We start from the raw sequence: 20,121 nt of genomic DNA, 5'->3' as shown, positions 1-20,121 counted from the left end.
AAAAATCTAAATTGGTTTATTTAGAATTGGAAAACTAGCAGTTGGAGTGGTGTTAGTGAGGGCAGCAGGGGGCACTCAACCTGCGGTCTGTGTGGGTCCTAATGCCCCAGTAAAGTGAAGGGGACTCTATACTGCTCAGTGAGCACCGTCTTTCTGATGAGACGTTAAACCGAGGTCCTGACTCTCTGTGGTCATTAAAAATCCCATGGCACTTCTCGTAAAGAGTAAGGGTTTAGCTTCGGTGTCCTGGCCAAATTTCTCTCAATTGGCCCTTACCCATCATGGCTTCCCAATCATCCCCATCCACCAAATTGGCTCTAGCACTGTCTCTCCTTTCTACCAATAGCTGTTGTGTGGTGAGTGCACTGGCGCTGTTGGCCTGTGACTGCCATCGCATCCTGCAAGTGGATGCTGCACATTGGTGGTGGTGTATGGTACAGTATATAAAAAACACATTACAATACATTATATTTGAGAATCAACTTTGGTTTACCAAACAGGAAAGGTCATCAGTTCAGAACAAAACTATGTAAGTCATTGGAAAGTAATGGCTGTGATTGAAAAGTAGGTGTTTGTATTCATGCCAATGACTTGTCCAATGTCCAGTGAGGACAATTCTCAATAGGTTTTTGTGAGGCTTGAATGAAGGCTTGCAGTACAAAAAATGAATAAATAATGCAACATATAATAATAAACATACAAAATATGTCTTATTGAAAATGCAACAATGTCAGTGTGAGACTTTTATTCATTCATTTTAAAACACAGAGTTTGATATGAGAGTTAGGTTTAGTTTTGTAGAACAAAAAGAAGAAAAAAAAAGATGATAAGCTCAATATGAAGTCAACCGAAGTGTAGGTATTTGTATTTATCACCGCTGTTATGTGTTTGTGGTTAATTGGCATGATGTTGTATCATTTGTTCTTGTTGTGAGGTACAGGAGACGGTATTATCATCGGTGCGTGAATGAACGTTTCTGATCCAGGCTCTGTGATTAAAGATTAAGACTGCTTTACAACCTCATCTAGCAGGATTTCGGTGGCAAGTCAAGAATCTTGTCTTGTGTGTGTGTGTCTTTGGGGGGTAGAGAGAGTTGTGTGTCTTTTTCCCTTCACAAGACTTTAATGTCAAAATAAATGTAAACTGAAAAAATTTTTAAAGTTCAAAATAAAATACATTTACAAATATTGTTAATGAATAAATTTAAAAATTACTAAAAATGAAACTAAAATTTGGTTGAAATTGAAAATATAAAAATTAAAACACACGATACAACCAATACTAAAAGGTTTCAGTATTTTGCACTCCTATCTGTCCAATCTGAAAGGACTAAGCCAAAGGAGAATGAATGAATTTGTCCAATCTGTTCTTTTTTTACACTCAACTGTGCCTATAATTTTTAAATATTTTTTTTAAATAAATGAGATATGTTGACATAACCCCATCCACATATATTAATACAATTTTAAATGTAACCGTGGAATAGAGCTGTAATCGGACCTTAAAAGTTAGGTCTGACAGGTCCCGAGCCCAACAGAATTTGGCCTGAGCCTGCCAAATTCGACCAATAAGTTTGATTGACAGCATTTAAAAATGCCCGAGTCAGTTTACAGCCCGACATGATTCAAACGGCTCTTTTTCCTTTTTTCAAGATTGATTCGTTTATACTGTATGTGTTTTAACATAATTTATTCATAACAAATGTATAGGCCACTTAGAAGTTGGAACAAAGAATTAAAATATGTCCTCTGTAACATCTCAGCACTCTAAATAGGCGTAGGTACATACACTTAGCTGTTAAATTGGCCAACACACCAATTAAAATAAGTCTTTCCTAACAAATTAAATTAAAATAAATTCTAAATTATGATGGGTGTTTGAATAAGAAAATAATAATGCTAACATTAGCCTAAATACTCTGTCTACATTTTACATTCATGATTTAATTAATATTTAGTTATAATTTGAAAATCCTTTACTCACCAAGATTAGGCTACATGTTTTTGTGGAGGAACATTATTGAATCCACTGTTAGTCCTGCGCTCACTGCTGCTGCTACAGGCCGGGATGCATATACTGATCTGGCTGATTTTAAAAGTTTTGGGTAGGATTGTTTGTTCATCTTCCACCAGACAAGAACATCCATTTCATTTTCCATGACAGCGATTTCAATGTAGCAAGTGACCTCGTCATTTTCACACTCCACAAAATTCTCTCTTTTTGACTTCTCCGTCATCATTTGTTTCACCTTTGCAGGGATGGGTTTTGATGTTGTAACAAAAGATTTGATAACTTTCTCTCACTCATCAAAATGCATCACATAACCCTTTATTTACCATGCAAGCCGGAGCGTGATCACAAGCCCGAGCCCGGCTCGACCTGACCCAGTCTAAAATTATAGAAATTAAGCCTGAACCTGTTGGGTCCCGTCTTCAGCTCTACCCTGGACCACAAAACCAGTCATAAGTGTTTTTTAAAATTAAGATTTACACATAACCTGAAATTTAAATATGCTTTTTAAATTTTATTTATTTTTTACCATAAATCATTGATGTATACTTGGCTCGGACAGGACAATATTTGACTTAGATACAGCTTATTGAAAATTAGAGGGTTGAAAGAATAATCAATATATTGAAGAAAAAATCAACTTTAAAGTTGTCTAAACGAAATGCTTAGCAATACACATTACAAATCAGAGATTGAGTTTTTATGTACTTACAGTAGAAGATTTACAAAATACATTCATTGAACATCATCTTTGCTTAATATTGTTATGATTTTGGCATAAAAGAAAAAAATATATCAGTGCAACATATGACTGGTCCAGGGTAAAGAACTAAATTAGTTATAAGATGAAGAAAAAATGCACCAAATGTAATTTAGAAATGTTGACATAACCCCAAAACAAATGTATGAATAAAAAATTAAACAAACTGATTATTTGATGAAAAGAAAACCACCTCGAAATTAGATATCTTGGACTGAAATAGTTACAGTTACATAATATAAATATCTAATTATTTAATTGAATTATCTTAGTTGTAAACAAGGTGAAAAGCTTTACAGAAATGTTTTTGTTCGCATAACAAAATTAACATCATATTGCATTAACCACAAATAGCTCTTCTTGCACAATATCTTGCACAATATTGTACATTATTACATAAAGTACTTGTATTGTCTGTTTTAGGTTATGTATATAGTCAACTATTGATTGTATGTATAGTATGTTAGCTATGTATAGGTTAAAAATTGCTTCTACAGCAGTGTTGTGTTCATATTTCTGATTGTTATTTTGTGTACACTCAAATGATCAATGATGTTTGCTGCTTTTTTTAATGAGCTGAAACAACACAACTCTTGAGGTTATTCATTTTTTTATGTTGAATCCACTTAAATGAGTAAAAACTAATAAGTTAACTTAATTTCTTCATGTTGTCCCAACACAAATCGATTGTGTGGAATCCAGCATTTTTTACAGTAGCACCGTTGTCCTTTGAGAAACAACATTTCTACTGTATGTCCACACATGTAGTGGAATGACGATAAAGCTCGACTTGAAACTTGCAAATTTAGCAAAAACATAAATTGAACAGATTCTAAAAGTCCAGTGAAGTCTAGAATCTGTCTCTTGTGTGTGCGATATAGAGAAAGTGGTGTCCTATACTAAACCGATATGCCGAGTTGATGGTCTGCCACTTCAACATCACCTTGGTCCTTCTCTCAGTCCAGTGCTCAGTCCGATAACATCAGTCTCCACTAAGGGGAGGCTTATCACTGAGCCAGGCCTGCCATTGTGTTTATGGCTGTGCTTTGAATCGGTAAGACCCCTCTAATATATATCTGCAGGGATCGTAAAGGAGCCACTCTATAGCTTTTATTGACTCCTCTGGAAGACAGTGGAGACGTAGATCAAAAAGAATGCGCTCGGAAATGCTCGTGGTTGGGGACGAATATACTTTAATTTAAGAACGGGCGGCTTGCGTGCTGTCTTCCCCTTTGAGTAGTAAATGTGGAAAAACGGACGCTGTGCTGGTGCTGTTACTGTTTGTTTTAGAGTCAATTTGGTGTGCTCCAAAACCCGGTGAGGCAGAATTTTAAGGCTGAGCTTGTTTCAAATGGTAGTGGCAGCTGGTTTTAGTTGCATCCTAAGGGTCTGTTTTGTCTGTTTTTCCCAAAGCATTCTGGAGCTTGTGCCCCCATGGTGTTTGCTGTTACTAAGCTGAGCCCATTAAGGTCAATAGTAGTTATGTAGTATGTCATGGAAATACACAATATGGAAATGTGGGCCGATATCGATAACCGATAACTCCTTATATTTGGAAGCCGATAACTGATATATAGGGCGATACAAATCAGCCTTTAAATTTTCTTTTTCGGGATGATAACAATACCCTTTAAAATAAGCATTTATCAGCCCATATTAAACTCAGCCTTTATGTGTCACAAAAATTGTATTATTTTAGAAAAATATGATAGAATTTTTTCCATCGTTATTATTATTACTAAGTTTAGCTATTCCTATTATTAGCTTATTACTAAGCTAAGCCCATTAACATCAATAGTAATGATGAAGTATGTTATGGAAATCCACAATATGGAAATGTTAGCTGATACCAATAACCGATAAGTCCTTATATTTGAAAGCCGATAACCAATATTATAGCATAATATAAATCAGCCTTTAACTTTTCTTTTTCTCGATGGTAACAATAACCTTTAAAATAAGCATTGATCAGCCAATATCAAACTCTGACGATATGAGTCATTAAAATGTTATTAGTTACAAAAAAACTTGCTAATTGGAAGTGACCACTGTGACTGAACAGTCTACTGCAGATGTTTGTATTTATTACATGAGGACAATTGCTCAATAAACATAATCAATATGTTAATGAAAATCCAAAGGAAGAAAGATATTTTAAAGAATGTGCTGTATGAAAAAAGGTGCTATTGACTTCCATTATATATTTTTGTTCCTACTATGCAAGCCAACACCTGTTTTCCCCCAACATTCTTTAGAATATCTAGTTATATCTTGAATATATAACCACTTGGTGAGGAAATTTTTGTTTTTGGTTGTCCCTTTGGCTTATTAATTTTCATACATCCTACAGAATGTTACATTTTCACACACGCATGCACACACACGCATTTCACATCATAGTATTCACTACTCTTGAGTACTTTTAAAAGGGCTACTTTTGACTCATATTTTGAGTAATATTTACAGCAGATACTTTTACTATACTTGCAATACATCTTTACGTCATCACTACATCTTTATGTCATGATGACTTTAGTTGGAGGGGCACATTATTATCATTAACTCATTCTTAACAGTAAAAAATGACAAAACATCAACTGTTTATGTTGCTTTAACTTATTTTATTAAGTTAAACTAGTTTATTAAGTTAGTAATAAACTTATAGTTTATTAAGTTAAACTAAGTTAAGGTTTCAGCTATTTTCTTTTTTAGATTATATTAGTTATCTATAAAATAAAATGTTTATGTCTTTTCGATTGATGTAAAATGAAATGACTAGAAAAGTTTATTTGATGCAACTAAAAAAATTAAGGCAAGATTTTTTACAGTATACCTAATCTATAATTTAAGTATATATCTATTATCTAATTGTTCATATATACGCATTTTATTTTAATCAACAGTATTTGAAATAGCTTTATGTAATGACCAGGTCAGTAGCAATTTAATTTATCAAACCCTGTTGAAATTACTCTATAGACTATTTCTGAGAAATGCTCATAGAATTTCTGTCTGTTTGGTTTATGCTTGTGTAGAGCGTTCCAAATAAGTCACATAATATAATGAAAGAAAGACAGCACAGTAGGGTTTGGAAAAGTGTTTATATCTATGTTTATGGTATATAGAATAGCTGCTGCTCAGTCTGTCTGTGTCTCGTTCTGGGTCTGGTAATAAATGCTCCTGCTTCAGTCTCCCAGAGGCAGTCAGACTGGAACAATTATAATCTTCCAGTGCACCAGAGACTGAAGCTCCATCCACATGTAACACCATTAATTGCATCGTTACGTGTTATTGTACCAAATGGCGCGGCCGTCTAGAGTGCTGTTTACAAATGAAACGTGATGCGTGGCGAGACAGTTTGTGCCCCTTTAACGTGGCTATAAAACCCATAGCAGCCGTACTGTGATCACTTGCTTCTTTGGGGATTGAAGGAATAGAAAGAAAGAAAAACTACAGCTGAGGAGCTCCCATGAGGCGCACCTTCATTAGGAGCCTGTTAGAGCAGCCTGAGTGAACTGGAAGAAGTTTCTTTTCCCGCCGGCAAATGCATTCTTAAAAATGAAGAGTCTTTAGTGGTTCGTTGCTGCACACTAGGTCAGTTTGTGAAAGGGATTTTGTGCTGCTTCATTTCCACGCATGTTTTTTTAAAATATCATTAATACATTTAAATTTTTAAATTATTAAAAATTATTATTGTTATATATTATATTCACTTATTAATTTTCCAGTGTTGGGTTGTGGCTGGAAGGGCATCTGCTTGCTAAAACATGTGCTGGATAAGTTGGTGGTCCATTCCGCTGTGCGACCCCAGATTAATAATGGGACTAAGCCGAAAAGAAAATGAATGAATTAATGAATTATCTTTTTAAAGTACCCTTTTCAAATTATTCATTTTTAAAGAATATTAATTTATTTACTCCTTTAAATTATTGCTTTTACAAATTAATAATATCAATTTGTTTAAAAATAACTGCAGCAAAAAATTTGGCAAAACAACAACAACAAAAAAACAATAATAAAAAGAGATATAAATAGAAACAACAAAAAAATGAAAACCCAAAAACCTTTTTATAAAGTTTATGATGGTATTTTGTTGATACTAAAATAGCACAGCATCATGCATGTCCTTATTGCTTTTTAATTTATATGTAATATATTTTTTATTTAAATTTTTAATTTAATGTAATTTATTCTTTATTTAATTTAATTAAAGTTTATTTATTTATTTTTTATTTTCTTTAAATTTAATTACATTTTATTAAAATTTTATTTTAAATCTAAATACAATTTTTACATTTTTATTTATTTTTTATTTTTATATATTTTATTTAATTTAAAATATTAATATTAATTTATTTATTTTTTTTAATTATATATATATATTTACTTTTTTTTTTAATTTAATTTAATTTATTCCCCATCATCAGGTCTGTGATTACTTTTGATAGCAGTTATAGTATGGTTTTGAACAACTTGTATTTATATTTGAATATGTACACTGTAAAACCTAAAAAGTTAAGGTAACTCAAACCATTTGAGGAAACTGATTGCATCAAACCATTCATTCATTCATTCATTCATTTTCTTTTCGGCTTAGTCCCTTTATTAATCTGGGGTCACCACAGTGGAATGAACCACCAACTTATCCAGCATTTGTTTTATGCAGCGGATGCCCTTCCAGCTGCAACCCATCACTGGGAAAAACATATACACACTTATTCACACACACATACACTACGGACAATTTAGCCTACCCAATTCTGCATCAAACCATTTAAGTTCAAAAACGAATCCTAATGAGTACTGTGAATTTAATCCATTTGAGTAAACGAAGCAATTTGAGCACAGTAAAACCCATTAAATGAAGAAAACTCAAACCAATTGAGTACTGTAAAACCCATTAAGTTATGGCAACTCAAACCGTTTGAGGAAACCAATAGCTACGAACCATTTGAGCTAAAAAAACTAATCTATATGATGAACTTACTGTGAATTTACTCCATTTAAGTTGAAGTATTGAGGTATTTGATTAACTCAGGAGTAACTTAGGGGTTATTAAAGACATTAAAAAAAAATTCTCATTTTTTTTTTTATTTAGTATTTTTTCTGTCTACCTGAACTTTGCATCTGTTGATCATCTGAAGTGAGTGTTTGGGTGAGCAGCATCTTCATTTTCATTAAGTGTCCTCTCCCCTCGAGGCCTTGCATCCTTGGACTCAGCTGTTAACTGGGTTTCCCATGTCACTGATACACTGGTAAATTGAATTTCCCATCTCGCGGGTTTTCACCGCGGGCCCAGAGCTGGTGCTGCCAACAACAGGGACTCGCTTCATCATCCTGCAGCCCCAGGTCGAGCGCTGTGACTAGGATACATTTATACATCGTCCTGTTCAGATTCGCTTTTACATGTCAACTCACTTTTATACTGTATATAACACTTTAGGAAAAGCAAATGGTGTCAAAACAAATTTAGGCAGAAAACAGCCAATATTAGAAAATCAGTGATGAAGTTTTATCAGCATGAGACATTTTACTTCATTATGGTTAAACTCTGTAGTAACTTCACAAATCTCATGGATTTTAAACTGTGGCTATAAAATCCCAAAATAATATAAATGGGACATTCTACCAGAAAAGTAGAAGTAGTTGCAAAGACATACAATTCACAACAGCTGTTAGACATTTTTACAGCAAATTCTTTGTATTAAATTCCCTTATCGGGGAATGAAAACTAAAGCAACACATCCCTTTACATGATCTTCAGTTAAAACAAAAACTCAGAACAACTCAGACATCAACCATCAGTCCATTTTAGAAATTTTGAGGATGAAATACATTTTATTCACTGTATTAATGTTTTGATTTCAAGGACAGATAAGTTGGTTAGTTAGTTATTATTATAGTTATTATAGTTATTATTTGCAGCGTACACTCACAGAGACATCTGACATTTCACATTTGGCATATATATATACACAGTTGAAGTCAGAATTATTAGCCCCCCTTTGATTTTTTTTTTTTTCTTTTTAAAATATTTTCCAAATTATGTTTAACAGAGCAAGGAAATTTTCACAGTATGTCTGATATGTTTTCTTCTGGAGAAAAAATCCAATGGATTGGATTTTTTCTTCTGGAGAAAGTCTTATTTGTTTTATTTTGGCTAGAATAAAAGCGTTTTTTAATAAAAAAAAAAATTAAGGTCAAAATTATTAGCCCATTTAAGCAAAATTTTATTTTCGATTGTTTACAGAACAAACCATCATTATACAATAACTTGCCTAATTACCCTGACCTGCCTAGTTAACCTAATTAACCTAGTTAAGCCTTTAAATGTCACTTTAAGCTGTATAGAAGTGTCTTGAAAAATATCTAGAAATATTATTTACGGTCATCATGGCAAAGATAAAATAAATCAGTTATTAGAGATGAGTTATTAAAACTATTATGTTTAGAAATGTGCTGAAAAAAATCTTCTCTCCGTTAAACAGAAATTTGGGAAAAAAATAAACGGGGCTAATAATTCAGGGGGGCTAATAATTCTGACTTCAACTGTAGAAATAAATCATTTAAAAACATGGTACCCCTACTCTAAACAAACATCCAGTCTACTAGCCATCAACTGCTTCTGAGGGAGGAGGAATTTAAAAACTTCAATTGCTTGGGGTATAAATGATCATTTTTTCCTATTTCTTACACACCTGGGAACACAATATCGATGACATGATGGTAACAATTGGAGGGTGTTTGTTAAAAAAAATGTCTCCATTCATTGACAATCATAAAAGCCTTATTTAGTACTCTTTCTTTGTATATACCATCAATGCTGTTTAGTTTTATTCCCAGCAATTTACTGGCTGAAGCATTTTCATACAAACATATCACACAAAATGTTGTAATACTTTCAATAAAAGCACTATAATGTACGTTTCTGGTAGAACGCCCCATATAACCTTAAACTATAGAATCAGAATCAGAAAGAGCTTTATTGCCAGGTATGTTCACACATACTAGGAATTTGTTTTCGTGACAGAGCTTCTACAGTGCAACAGGATTACAGAGACAGGACAAAAAACAGATAATAAATATATTTAAAAAAATAGAAGTAAGTAGTGAGTGCAAATATACAGATTGACAAGTGTATGTACATGTTTATTACTATATACAACGTTATATGTGCAGCTGTTATGTGCAAATTGGCATGTAAAGTGTGTTGTTTAATAAGTGTAAATGTTTATAAAAGTGTATAGCAAGTAGTGATGTTGGTTTCGCAATTATTATCATCAAGTGTTCATGAGATGGATTGCCTGAGGGAAGAAACTGTTTCTGTGTCGGGCTGTTCTGGTGCGCAGTGCTCTGTAGCGTCGACCAGAAGGTAAAAGTTCAAAGAGGCAGTGTGCTGGGTGTGAGGGGTCCAGAGTGATTTTGGCAGCCCTTCTGCTCGCTCTGGATAAGTACGGTTCTTGGGGAGTAGGAAGGGTTGTACCAGTGATTCGCTCAGCAGTCCGAACTATTCGACGTAGTCTTTGGAGGTCGTATTTAGTAGCTGAGCTAAACCAGACAGTTATTGATGTGCAGATGACTGATTCAATGATGGAGGTGTAGAACTGTTTCAGCAGCTCCTTTGGGAGGTTAAACTTCCTCAGCTGACGAAGAAAGTACAGCCTCTGTTGAGCTTTTTTGACAATGGAGTCAATGTGAATGTCCCACTTCAGGTCCTGAGAGATGGTGGTGCCCAGGAACCTGAATGACTCCACTGCTGCCACAATGCTGTCCATAATGCTCAGTGGGGGGGGAGCAGGGGGGTTTCTCCTGAAGTCCACTATCATCTCCACTGTTTTGAGCGTGTTGAGCTCCAGGTTGTATAATCCTAACTCAACACTGGAGATCCTGCGATGTGACTATTGGTGATATGCACATTGCGAAATTATATAGTGTAACCAGGGGCGGATTTAACCAATAAGTGAGGTAAGCAGCCACTAAGGGCCCCAGGAAATCTGGGGGCCCCCAATAAATATCTAGAAGTATGAATTATACCTATAAACTACATATAACATCGTTTTTTTTTTTACCATATTTTGTATGGTGAGAGTTGAACAAATACAATTTTAATGTAATCAAATATTATTTACAGTTTTTCTCAGTCATTTTAGTGCATTTCTCACAACACTATTTACATTTGCACAACAGTTAATGCATTTCTCAAAACAATTAGTACAAACTGCAAAACCTAGTTGATAACCTGCAAAAGTGTGTCACTTGCTCAAAATGGATAGCTCATTCCTTAAAAGCAAGTATTCACGTCAATGTAAGTGTCTGTGTCATCAAGATGAAAAGTCCTGACACCATTGTTTATGAACAAGATAGTCAAATGGCTTTGTCATGTTTTTATTATGACAGATTACTCTGTACATTTTTCCAATGCAAAACAGTCAGATTTTGGTGACACGTCCTGAAAATGCTCAAGACAGCACTATATACTATTTGCACAGCCATTTGAAAACTACAGTAAAGTTAGACATCACTGCATTTAGTGAGGTATCTGAGTACAAGACACTAAATATGTATGTTTCACATTTTTACTGCATTTGCTCTTTGCAATTCTAATTTATTCACAGCATTGTGCAAAAGAATAAATAAACCCCCTTATTTACAACAAACTCCTTTGGTGAGAGCTGTGCACAACTGTAAACAATATTGCAGTACATATTGGAACTGAACCAACAACACACAGAGGTCTTTAAATCATGAAATTTTTCAATTTAGAAGACATTTTGAGGAATTAAAAAAAAAAAAATATATATATATATATTTTTTTTTTAATAAAATTAGTTTGACAGATTTTGACAACTAGTTCAACATTTTTGTGTCTAATGACTCAAATAATGAAATGAGGACTATATTTTTATATGGAATGACTATTCAGCAGCATTCACAAGTTTAGTTCATTTTGACTGACATGACATAAGCAAATGATAATGTTATGAAACAGCAGAGAGTTGTATGAGAGCAATTGATGCATGTCCAAAAGCTTTTGCAATTTGTTGGAAGGAATGAGAAACTGCTACTATGATGTGCATAAATGACTAATTGTTTTGAGAAATGCATTAACAGTTGTGCAAATGTAAATAGTGTTGTGAGAAATGCACCAAAGCCACTGAGAAAAACTGACATACAATCAAACATAATATTATTATAATAATGTAATGTTATGTAATAAAGATAATACAAAATAAAATATTCATCAAGGAGCAGTCCAGCAGTCAGATATTTAAAAGAAATATGTGTTATTTTTATTTGTAAATTCGTTTTAAGAAAACTAATCATTTAAAATGTAGAGATTGCATTAAGATAAAATGTTGAAAAGAAGATTGAGCGATTTAAAAAAACAAACAAGCAGCAATATAAATAAAGATTAAATAAAAGTACCATGGCTGGAATTGCTTAGGGCCTCAAAATCACTAAATCTGTGTAACCTGTAAATGCAAAAAAAAAAAAGTTTCCATTGCAGGTTTTCAAAGTATTCCTTTTTAAAAACTGCCTGAAAAACAACCTCGTGTGCAATGTTTTTAATTTCTATTTTGCGCTATACTGTATGTTGTCTAAATGTAAATAAATAAAAATCTAATTTATTGTTGTCTTTTCAAAACGGAAGTATTTTAGTTAGCGCAGTTTGAAGGGTAATGGCAACACACCAATTGTTGACGGATGTGAATTTCGGTATGTCAACTCCACCGACCCCAACTAAGCAAGCCAAAGGCGACATGTGTTTCAGAGTCGTACGGACATTTTTTCTCAGCTCCCGCCTCTGTCATTGGGATTAGATTAGCCCGTACTCTCATGCCTGGATGCTTTGCTGTATTAGCAGAGCCGCAGCAGGGCAGTGGCATTCATGGCGAGATGGCCGGTTTCTACAATAGAGATAAAGCTGCTGGATTTCAAATCACACCATGCTCACTGACCTTCTGTGAAATGTTAAACCTCGGCCCGGCTCGCCTGCCGCGTCATGCAGGAGATAGAAACCTATGGGAGGAGAATTTGAATGTCAAGGTGTGTGTCAGCGTGTGTCCACCTGCTTTAAAAGCTGTATTTGATTGTGCAGTGTGATAAAAGCGTGTGCTGCTAATGCATGGATGCTGCAGCTCTGTCAGGATGACTATCATTGAATGCTGTTCATCTGTGTTGGGTTGTGGAGCTGCAGCCAGTCTGATTTTATCACCATGCGTCCCCTGCGGCCCTCACGCAGGCCTGTTCCGGGTGATGGTGCTTGCTTAATGTTTGAGAATGGTGACTGCTGTCACAGAAATGCAGTTCTGAAAGTGAAAATTATAATCCTGATGTGGTATGGTTTAATTGTTGTTTATATGCACTTACTTGTATTTACGTGATGTTGTTGCTGGTTTATACTTTTTAGTGTATAACTGAAGTGAAAATTATTAGCCCTCCTTAGAATTTTTTTTTACTTAAAATATTTCACAAATGGTGTTTAACAGAGCAAGGAATTTTTCACAGTATTTCCTATAATATTTTTTTAATTGTTTTATTTTTTTTTTGTGGTCAATATTATCAGCCCTCTTAAGCAATATGTTTTTTTCCGCTTGTCTACAAAACAAACCAGTTATACAGTGGTTTGCCTAATTACCCTAACTTGCCTAATTAACTTGTTAAGTCTTTAAATTGCACTTTAAGCTGAACACTAGTATCTTGAAAAACATCTGGTAAAATATTATGTACTGTCATATATGTTGGACTGTTGAATTATTAGAAAATAATGCACACCAGAGTTGATAATGCAGCTACGACTCAAACCAGTTTGCTCAAAGCCTCGGGTGTGCATTATTGTCTAATAATTCAGCAGACCAAATTTAATTATTCCACTTATACTACATTTACCACACCTCAAGACATGTTCAGATGTTGTGTTTTAAGACTCTGGTCACTTGTTTGTCTTTAAACGGCTCCTGTGTGTAGGACTTTAGTTTCGTGTGCATCAGAATCAAACCCGTTGTGTTATTTGCCGTAATTACATATGTAATTACAAAATGTTACTTACATAAATAAATGTATCGCATTTAATAAAATAGAAAACAGTATTATCTAATTATTCTTATTATATAAAGATATAACATTTAGAATATTTTTCATCTTCTTGCTGCTGTAAAATTCAGATTTAATAATTAACGTTGTAGTTAATTATAAATAAGATTTAAATATTTAGTATGTTATTATAATATTAGTATATTATTTTATTGATAAATTGTAATTATATAATTCCTATAAATATGTATTTATAATGTAAATATAAAATGTATATATATTTTTTCAGTGTATAAAATGCTTAAAACGCACATAAATAAATAAATAAATAAATAAATAAATAAATAAATAACTGAGGATAGATAGATAGATAGATAGATAGATAGATAGATAGATAGATAGATAGATAGATAGATAGATAGATAGATAGATAGATAGATAGATAGATAGATAGATAGATAGATAGATAGATAGATAGTCTGCTATAGATAGACAGAAGGACGGATGGATGGATTTACATCTTATATATTTACTATCACTATCTGCTCTCTGGTTCAATGTATTTGCATAGACACCCAGCATACCATCAGATCCCAGCGCAAGTACACTCAAGGTCCAATGCTGTTTATAGAGTCTGACCTGAGTTCTTAACCCCACTGCTTCATGAAGGGGCTGCTGGATCTGATGGAGATCCATTAAGTGTGATTACATTATAGATAGAAATCCACAGCTGAACACTGCTTTGTACTTTTATAGAGATCCATTACTGCATTTATTCAAAGCTCGTGTTCAATTTGTACCTTTCTTTTCCTCAGATGTATCCAATAAGGAAATCTGGAGAAAAAAAAGAATGAAACTGTGGCAGTAATAAGCTGAGATGTGGTGGGAATCGGGCAGTTTTAATGGGGACTCGAATTCAGATGGAAATGAGGAGAAATGGAGGCGATCCTCTGGGGTTCATGGGTGAAAGAATTAACACAGCTTGTCAGGCTACATTTACACGTTTTCACTTTTGTTTTAAAACTGTGTTTTAAAATTTAAACGATCCTCTTTCATACTGGCATTTTCCACTACATTTCCGAAATGATCTCCATCCACACAGCACAGCTAAAAACAGATGCCAAAAGTAGATAATTATATAGTCAAATTTATTGTCCAAATGTAGCCTTCATGGATATTATTATTGAATAAAACACAAATTATATTTGTTACAAGCAGCTGGTACATTGAGAGAGAAAATCACTTTATGTATCTGTGTATTTAGAACAGAACAAGATAAAAGCAGAAATTATAAGTAACTATATTATAGTACAGAATTGTTTATATGCGTATTAAATAATGTAATATAATGTGTATTTATATTGCACATTTATTGTTAATGGCCATACACCCAAAGCGCTTCACCGTCATGAGAAGGGTCTCTCCACACCACCACCAGTATGCAGCATCCACTTGGATGGTGCGATGGCAGCCACAGGACAACGGCACCAGTGCGCTCACCAAACACCATTGATGGAAGAGAGACAATGATAGAGCCAATTCAGTGGATGGGGATGATTGGGAGGCCATGATGGTCAGGGCAGATGGAGGGAATTTAGCCAGGACACCGGGGTTACACCCCTACTCTTTACTAGAAGTGCCATTGGATTTTTTTATGACCAAAGAGAGTCAGGATGTCGGTTTAACGTCTCATCTGAAAGACAGTGCTCACTGACAGTATAGTGTTCCTTTCACTTTACTGGGGCATTAGGACTCACACAGACCGTAGGTTGAGAGCCCCCTGCTGGCTTCACTAACACCACTTCCAACAGCAACCTAGTTTTTCTATGGGGTCTCCCATCCAGATACTGACCAGGCTCAGTCCTGCTTAGTTTCAGTGAGTAACCGGTCTTGGGCTGCAGATTAATATGGCTGTGACCATATAAAGCTCAATAATAATAGAGTTTGTTATAAACAGCATGTTCAGTATTAAATTGCATCGAAAGTGTATCAACAAATCAAACAAATTATAATTCCTTTCATTATATTTAGTTTGATTTGTTGATTGTATATACATATTTTCGGCTGTTATCTTGCTGCTTGTTCTCTGACCATTCAGTTTTTTAATCGTGTGTATTTTTGACAGCAGGCTTTCTGTACACTCAATAAAAAACATTGTAAGGTTTGAAAAAGTATACAGGTATGCACTTTCTGCAGTTTCAGTTTGTCAGAACTTGAGATGCAGTCACAAAAAAACAAAACAAAAAAATCAGTGCAATGATCATACAGTATGATCAGGCTTAACGAATCAGGGAAGGAAACTCATTTATCCAAATGAGCCAATCAGGTGGTGAATGTGGACAGCCATTCATTTATTTAAAAGAAGTTTTGTTTTGTTTCTTAACTGAGGCCATGTTCATTTATTAATTTTCCTTCGGCTTAGTCACTTATATATCAGGGATCGCCACAGTGGAATGAACCACCAACTATTCCAGCATATGTTTTACACAGCGGATACCCTTTCAGCCACAACCCATTACTGGGAAACACCCATACACTCTCACATTCACGCACATACACACACACACGCATACACACACACACACACACACACACACACACACACACACACACACACACACTCAAATACATGCAAACTCCACACAGAAATTCCAACTGGCCCGGCCGGGACTCGAACCAGCTACTTTTTTGCTGTGAGGCGACAGTGCTATCCACTGAGCCCATGTCTACACATAATTTTCTCTCTGTTTTGGCTCAGTCCACACTAACACACCATTTTTAGGAAATGAAAACATGTCCAAAGTGGAGACATTTGAAAACGCCACTTTTGTGTTGCAGTGTGGAAAACTGAGGCTTTCAAAAACGATGACCAATTCAGCTAACATGGTGGACGATATTGTAAAGCAGTTGTTTTGATTGCTGTCCATTTTGAAAGCTTTATTAAAGATTAATGTGATATTAATGTGTACATGCACCAAATTGTCTCTCTTCAAAGGACACAGAAGCAGACCACAATTGCGACATTTCAGAGGGACGGAAAGTAAATAATGCCAGATGGATATGACCCCGGTAAAAACATTTTACGTCTGTGTGCATGCGTAGTATATGAACAAAATCGTTTTCAGTCATTTTAGAGTGGATGATGGAAAGAATAGAAAAATATACCCAGCAAGCATTTTTTGTTTTTCTAATAGACGTCTAAACATAGTCGTCTTGGCTAAAGCACGGCTATATTTGGGCTGTCAGTGAAAATCTATAGACGTCTAAGTATAAGCCAAAAGTAAACCAGTCATCAAATAAACAGAAATGAATGACTACACATATAAAGTTTGTCTAATCTGTTTATTTGACTAGTCTAGGTTTGGGCTATTCTTAGATGTCTGTTAGGTTTTCACTGATAGCCCAAGTTTAGCCTTGTTTTAGCCAAGCTGTCTATGTTTAGATGTCTATTAGATGTCTATAAAACACAGAATTGTTTGCTGAGTAGCGTGGACATGGAGCATTTTTAGATGAAACTGCCATTTTCAAATTTATCGGGATTAGTTTAAACATGTACAGTAGCCTGAAATGCAACCCCATACTAGTTTTCATACTAGAATGGGTCTGCAGCGTTTCCTAGGGTGACTTAACCATAGCAAAATGTGAATTTCAAAATGACGACAAAAAAGTGTGAACGTAGCCTGTGTCTCTTCTGATGGGCAGCAGAGCAGTCTGAGCGGAGATGAGCACAAACGCCACAGAACATTGATAATCTACCCTAATGACCTCTGTGGGGAAAATATATGCAGCTTCTGACAATATCAAGTCTTTGTTTCTGATTTAATGAGCTCTCAGCTTCTAGGTGGAACATTCATGTTAATCTGCGTATTGGGCGCAGTGAGATAAAACACTTTTGCAATATCTTAAATCCAACTTTGTGTGCTTAAATTAGAACAGGATAATGTAGATACTACTGAAATGATAGAATTAACTGGAAGGATTTGCTTCTTGGTGACCGTGTTATTGTTGTTGTTTTTTTGTTAAGAAAAGTTTGTAGGTTGTTTTCAGAATACTGTTACTTTTTCCAAGTATAACAGTGTTGCACCACCCTAAATCTACATTGCTGTTTTCGGTGTCACGTTGTAATTTGCATGTGGTTTTTACTGTGGAGCGAGTTTAAAAAAGATCAAACGCACTCTCATATGCAGAACTAGTATATCTGATTCAGTCTAGTGAATTCAAAAACAGCAGTTCATCAGTTTTAGGCTTTTAATCGTACAATAGGTATTTTATTTAATGCAGAATAATATCTAGTATATTATTATATACTAAATACAATAATAAATATTTAGTTATTTCTTACTTTCCATGTATTTAGTCCAAAGTTACGATTGATCCTGTCACCATTTTTGAGATTTTTCTTTTTAGTTATTTAAAAACATTTTGTTTAAACTTTGTTGATGTTAGACACTAAAAATTGCTGTTAATATTAGTTTACGGTACATTAAATAATGCTAACAGACACTTGTGATCTGTAAAATGTATTAGAAAATGCTGAGATTAGCAAGATTTAAGTATTTATAGCATACAGTGCTCATAATTGAGTACACCCCTTTTTGAAAATGAATATTTGTATCCATTTCTCAGTGAACATAAGCAATGTATATTGGTGCATTTAAACTAAACAGATTTATTAAACAGATATATTTATTAAAATAATTTTACAGTCACCAAACATATTTAGAAATTGAAAGATAATACAATTAAATTCAAGCAAAATATTGCAAAAAAATTACAACCTACAAAATTTCAACTAAATTTTACTTCTTTGCTTCTCTTAATTTTTTTCTCTTTTTAAAATTTTAATTATTTTTCTATAACATACATTTGGGTGTACTAGTTTTGGGATCATAAGTTATTTTGTTAGATAAGCTCCAGATTTAGCTTCAGTACTGACTAATCTAATGTATATGTGCAAATATAATATTGTGCAGCTTCCTATTAAAAATCTGAATTTAAAAGAGAGATTTGTGAGGGGTGTACTTATATATGCTGCGCACTGTATATGGATTGTGAAGTAAAGATTTTCAGTAATCGGATGTCAGGTAATATGTGATTGGTATTGAGCAGGTCATATTATCACAAAATGCCATCCCTCATGATATGAAAATAAAATTATGATATGCTGAACACTGCATATGTAATTATGTAACGTTATTGTAAAGTGTTGCAGTACCAAAAAAGTTTCCCTTACTGTATTCTCTATGATTCAGATTAATATTTATATAATATTTATGTCACATTCTTAAATATAAAGTATATATTTAAATAAAATACATATATAAATAAAATGGAAAAATAAGAAAAATGATATCTAATTGTATATGAATACAAAGCAAAAAGATTACCAAATTACAACATTTATATGCTCCCTTTTAATTTTATTTTAAATAATTAATGAGAAAAATGTGCAATTATTAATCATTCGTTCATTTATAGTATTATGGAATTTCTTTTTTATTTAATTTGTTTGTTTAATCTCTTGTCTAGTGCACAGTGCAAAATTTGGTTTGGATCAGGCAATTGTCTGCATGATTCAGTCATTCAATGTCCTTCGGCTTAGTCTCTATTTCAGAGGTCACCGCAGCAGAATGAACTGCCAACTATTCCAGCATATGTTTTACCTAGCGGATGCCCTTCCAGCTGCAACCCAGTATTGTGAAACACCCATACACTCTCATTCACACATTATAGACAATTTAGTTTATTCAGTTCAGCAAACGCAAGAGAACATGTAAACTCCATACAGAAATGCCAACTGACCCAGGGGACTCGAACCAGCGACCTTCTTGCAGTGAGGTGACAGTGCTAACCATGGAGCCACCGTGCAGCCCACAACTGACTGCTTACTAAACTTAAAAACATATGGAAATTCCAGAGTTGCTGAAAAGTTATGCTCTCAGACAGTTATCCAGCGTTCCATATAGTTAAACAGTTCCCAGACAATCCATGCACAAGTATCTTTTGGCTTGATTAAATACACTGATAGATTAATCAAAATACTGGTTGTACATCATTTCTGCAAGTACTAACCCATGATAACCGTGTTAAGCAGTGGAAACTCTTGCTCAATACTTGGCTCTGGGCATAACAACACTGTGAGCAGAGACCAGCTGTAATTAAAAGCTGCAGTTTCAAATGGGATAAAACGACTCACTGCAAACTTTTGTAGCATTTTTCATGCCAAGATTAAAGCCCTTTGATTATTTCTTGTGTAATTGGGGCTATTTGAAGGCAGAGTGCTTGTTTTGTGTCTGCTCGCTCATAGTGGGCTCTGA

The 20,121-nt window shown here is 34.2% G+C and overlaps 1 protein-coding gene across 2 annotated transcripts in view; it reads left to right on the top strand.

The window, feature by feature from the left end:
- foxn3 (forkhead box N3) overlaps positions 1-20,121 on the top strand; it is a 186,015-nt gene that overhangs the window by 25,368 nt on the left and 140,526 nt on the right. The window lies entirely within an intron of this gene.

The sequence above is a fragment of the Danio aesculapii genome, chromosome 17 (genome assembly GCF_903798145.1).
Source record: "Danio aesculapii chromosome 17, fDanAes4.1, whole genome shotgun sequence".
In the NCBI taxonomy this organism is placed as follows: Eukaryota; Metazoa; Chordata; class Actinopteri; order Cypriniformes; family Danionidae; genus Danio; species Danio aesculapii.
The sequence above is the reverse complement of the archived record's forward strand: the minus strand, read 5'-3'. Positions and strand labels throughout refer to the sequence as shown.